General features: G+C 40.4%; 1 pseudogene; it reads left to right on the top strand.

Annotated features, from left to right (window-relative positions):
• The first annotated feature begins 502 nt into the window (after positions 1–502).
• LOC102981927 (vacuolar protein-sorting-associated protein 36-like) lies at positions 503–1,583 on the top strand (annotated as a pseudogene).
• The last annotated feature ends 3,199 nt before the right edge of the window (positions 1,584–4,782 follow it).

Below are 4,782 nucleotides of genomic sequence, written 5' to 3'. Positions count from 1 at the left end.
CACACACATATTTGGTCAATTAATTTATGCCAAAGGAGCCAAGTATATACAGTGGGGAAAGGATGGTCTCTTCAAAATATGGTGTTGGGAAAACTGAACACATACAAAAGAATGAAACTGAATCACTATCTTCTACCATACACAAAAATAAACTCAAAATGGATTAAAGATTTGAATGTAATACCTGAAAGCATAATACTCCTAGAAGAAATCATAGTGAGTAAGCTCTTTGACGTTGGTCTTGGCAATGATTTTTGGACTGGCACCAAAAGCAAAGGCCGCAAAGGCAAAAATTAAAGAGTGGGACGACCTCAAACTAAAAAGCTTCTTCGTAGCAAAGAAAACCATTAACAAAATGCAAGGCAACCTACTAAATGGGAGGGAATATTTTCAAATCATGTATCTGATAAGGGGGTTAATATCCAAAAAATATAAAGAACACAGCTCATTAGGGCAAAAAACGATCCACTTAAAAATGGAACTGAGGCAGGGTGCACATCTATGACGGCGAGGAGAAGATAAAATTTGATGCTGGGACCCTCCTTCTTAGTACACACCGTCTAATTTGGAGAGATCAGAAAAATCATGAATGCTGCATGGCCATTCCTCTTTCCCAAATCGTGTTCATTGAAGAACAGGCAGCTGGAATTGGGAAAAGTGCCAGAATAGTGGTTCATCTTCACTCAGCTCCTTCTAACAAAGAACCTGTCTCATTCCAGAGTAGTAAGAACTACATCAAGTTTTCCTTCAAAGAACACGGCCAGATTGAGTTTTACAGGCATTTATCAGAGGAAATGACACAGAGAAGATGGGAGACTATGCCAGTTTCCCAGTCGTTATGAGCAAATAGAGGACCCCAGCCAGGAAGAATAAGGGCTGTAGGAATTGTAGGTATTGAAAGGAAACTGGAAGAAAAAAGAAAAGAAACTGACAAAAACATTTCTGAGGCCTTCGAAGACCTCAGCAAGCTAATGGTCAAGGCTAAGGGAATTGGTGGTGGTATCAAAATCCATTGCTAATAAGATTAAAGACAAACAAGGTGACATCACAGAAGACGAGACCATCAGGTTTAAATCCTATTTGCTGAGCATGGGAATAGCTAACCCGGTTACCAGGGAAACCTAGGCTCAGGCACACAGTACCACATGCAGCTGGCCAAAGAGCTGGCTGGAATATTGCAGGCGCCTTTGGAGGAACGAGGGGGAATAATGTCACTCATGGAGGTGTACTGTTTAGTAAACCGAGCTCGCTCGAGGAATGGCACTGCTCTCACGAGGAGATTTAGTGAATGCATGCAAAATGCTGGAAGCACTGAAATTACCTCTCAGACTCCGTGTGTTTGACAGCAGTGTCATGGTAATTGAACTTCAGTCCCACAAGGAGGAGTAAATGGTGGCCTCAGCCTTGGAGACAGTTTCAGAAAAGGGATCTCTAACATCAGAAGAGTTTGCTAAGCCTGTGGGAATGTCTGTCCTCCTGGCTAAAGAAAGGTTGCTTTTTGCCGAGATCATTCAGTGGAAGGCTTGCAGTTTTACCCAAATTTATTTATGACACAGAGCTAAGAGTTTTGTATTTGAAATAACTTGTTACCAGTATACTTGCCTCATGCAGAAGTTGTATGACATTGAGCTAAGGGTAAACCCTAATAAACTGAGAATTTACTGGAACTTCGCAGTATAATATAAAACGCTTTAAATTTCTACATAAATATTATGATCCAGGAAGCTTCTTTAGGATAAATATAGGAAAATATAGAAAGATGAATGCCAGTATGAATTTGAAATCATTCTACAGTGGTATAGAAACTCTCAGAGTTTAACTTGAAATATGGTGGATTTTCACTTGATCTTCAAATAAATCTGACCATTTTTTAAAGAAGAGGATTTAGTTCATGGGGGAAAAAAGAGAGAAGTTACATGTTTGGACAGGTTGGATCATTATTCTGGCGTGATGAAAATTCACATGAATTATAAATGAGGTTTTTCTCTGCATTTAGTGTGCACATTTTGGGGGATTTTCATGCAACAACTTATACCTACAGTATAGGTTAAGAACCTGACAACACTGGAGCAAAATATCCAACTGCAGTGTATCATCTGAGGCTCTCCCTAAGGGCTTCTAGAAGCAGCCATAGGCACGTCTTCAGCAGACCAAATAAAGCACCTTAAAAAGAGAGAGAGGGCCTCCCTGGTGGCACAGTGGTTAAGAATCTGCCTGCCAATGCAGGGGACACGGGTTCAAGCCCTGGTCTGGGAAGATCCCACATGCCGTGGAGCAACTAAGCCCATGTGCCACAACTACTGAAGCCTGTGCGCCTAGAGCAGTTGTGCTCCCCAACAAGAGAAGCCACCACAATGAAGCCTGCGCACCACAAGGAAGAGTAGCCCCCGCTTGCCGCAACTAGAGAAAGCCTGTGCACAGCAGTGAAGGCCCAACGCAGCCATAAATAAATAAATATTTTTTAAAAGAATTTTATCTGACTTACGTATATATAATCTGACTAGTTTTTTTTTTTTAGTGATGATTTCATGGCTGGCATTTAAAGAATGCAACTATGTCATTTTGTTTTAAAAATGCTATGGATTTTGAAAGTGAATTAAAGAGCTGTATAGACATGCCCAGAGATATGGTTGGTTACATATTTGGGAAGTAGACGCTTCAGGATTTACCTAGGATTGTTCTGTGGGGAGAGGGACCTGGAGAACCTTTAACACGCTTTACAGGAAACTTGGTGCTCTTGTACCTCAAAGCCAAGGATGGAAAATAGAGAGTGGGAACATAATATGTCTCCTTTTCCTTCCTAAAGAAGGAGTTTCAGTGCTGAACATTTAAAATCTTTCTATCATATTCTAGCAATATTTTTTTCCTTTACCCCATACATTATAAGTTGTGTGGAGAAACTATCTCGCTTAAAAGTATTACTGAGATAACAGAAACAGGCGAATATATTGAATCTAGATTGCTTGAGTTTTCCAGTGGACTGCCTGACTTTGTTACTGCCACACTGCGTATGGTACGTTGGCATTACCTCAAACTCAGGGACCTCACAGAGACAGAAGGAGAACCCCTTTCTAAGACTGAGTTGGCAGTGGAAGGTAGTGATGGGTTTGGGCCAAGCCTCTAGAAGGGATAGTATCTGTACTGAGAGAACCTTTGAGACCGGGAGGCGGAGATACTCAGACTCAGACCCTGGGATCCGTGAGACGTCCTCGCTAAGAGGTGGAGGGCCACTGCCAATGCCCTTTGGGGAAGGTCCAGGGATCCTCAGCTGCAGACCCGGGGAATCCCTCCAAGTGCAGCCAGAGTCAGTCCCTGATCCCTGCCTGATCCCTGTCGCTGCTTCACATCCTCCAGTGTCACGGGAATGTTGTGGCCGAGGCATCCTGCCTTAGTCTTCGTTTTCCGAACCTGTCACTGATTCCATGTTGTGAGGACAGATCCTTTAATTCCCCCATTGCTCAGCCTCAGGTTTGTTTGGGGGGAAATTCGGTGTCTGGCTGCCCAAGTCTTTCGGGCCATTGTGTACAGTTGCTTGTATATCACTCCTCTCTCTGGGATGCAGTCACTCTCCCACTGCTCTGGCAAACCTGTATGTGTACAGGCACGCACACGCACACACACACACACACACACCTCATCTAGCTAAGGTTTTTCTAAACTACACAGATAAATAATGTGTTTCACTAGTTGGAATGAGCTGCAACTAAGATTGTTTGAGCTACTGGGTCTGGCTCCAATGGTCTGGATTCATTATGGCAAACTCCTATAATTCAGAATATTTATTTACACTAGTGTGACAACACATTAACAAAAATGGAGCAGTCTGAATTGTAAAAGTGAACTAAAGAGGAAGAAAACTGACATGGATATATTTTGCAAATGTCACATTAGTTAAAAAACAGGTATGATTGATTTTATTGTTTTAAAGTGGGCATTCTTCAGTTTCCAGACCTCAGTATGTATATTTTTATCCTTTTTTTTTTCTTTGTTTTTACCAGATAAGGTGTCATTTTGGTCCTTTTTGGTAGAGGTTATGTTTAAATACAAGTAATCAGGCCCTAAGTGCAAAAAAGTTCTGTCTTGGTGCTTATCAGTGTTATAGTATTATTTTTGCTTTTCTAACTTTGCTCTTAGGAGCATAAATCTGTTTGTAGCTTTATGGTAATGGAATATTTCTAGTCACATACTGTCAAAAAAATTTTTACATTGTACAAGAATGTTTTCAGTGTTAAATGATTGGTATTAACGTATACCAATCATTTTGCCAATACTGCAAAATTTAAAAATGATTTTTCTTAACTAGGTGTTCTTTTAAAATACTCTTTGAAAAATTGATTAAAATGATAAGGCTTTAGTCAGAATAAGCCCATGTATTAAGATTTTTTCTTTTAGATTTTACAATCAGGAGTTGATTATAAATATTTATGACCTCAAGCTCTTACTATTTTAGTTGTTTTAAAACAATGGGAAATGGCTCACAAACTTTTTTAAAATTCTTGATGTGAATTCCACTGTTGATTGATTATGTTTATGTGAATGTACTATCTCTTGTTCCCTGTTACCAGATTAAACCCACCAGCCGTGGATTTATCATGCTGTCACTCTCATGCTCAAATACTTTAAATGGTCCTCCTTTGCCCAACAGTCTCAGAGTTTCCACTGTGGTACAATAGAGTCACAGCTCAGAAGGTGGGTGGGTTTTTAGGGCTGTACTAAGGATGGAATCGAGCATGCTCAAAATGGTCCTTGAAAAACTCTATATAATCTTACAATTCGAATGCC

Source organism: Physeter macrocephalus, chromosome 11 (assembly GCF_002837175.3).
Source record: "Physeter macrocephalus isolate SW-GA chromosome 11, ASM283717v5, whole genome shotgun sequence".
Lineage (NCBI taxonomy): Eukaryota > Metazoa > Chordata > Mammalia > Artiodactyla > Physeteridae > Physeter > Physeter macrocephalus.
This window is presented reverse-complemented; position numbering and strand designations above follow the sequence as displayed.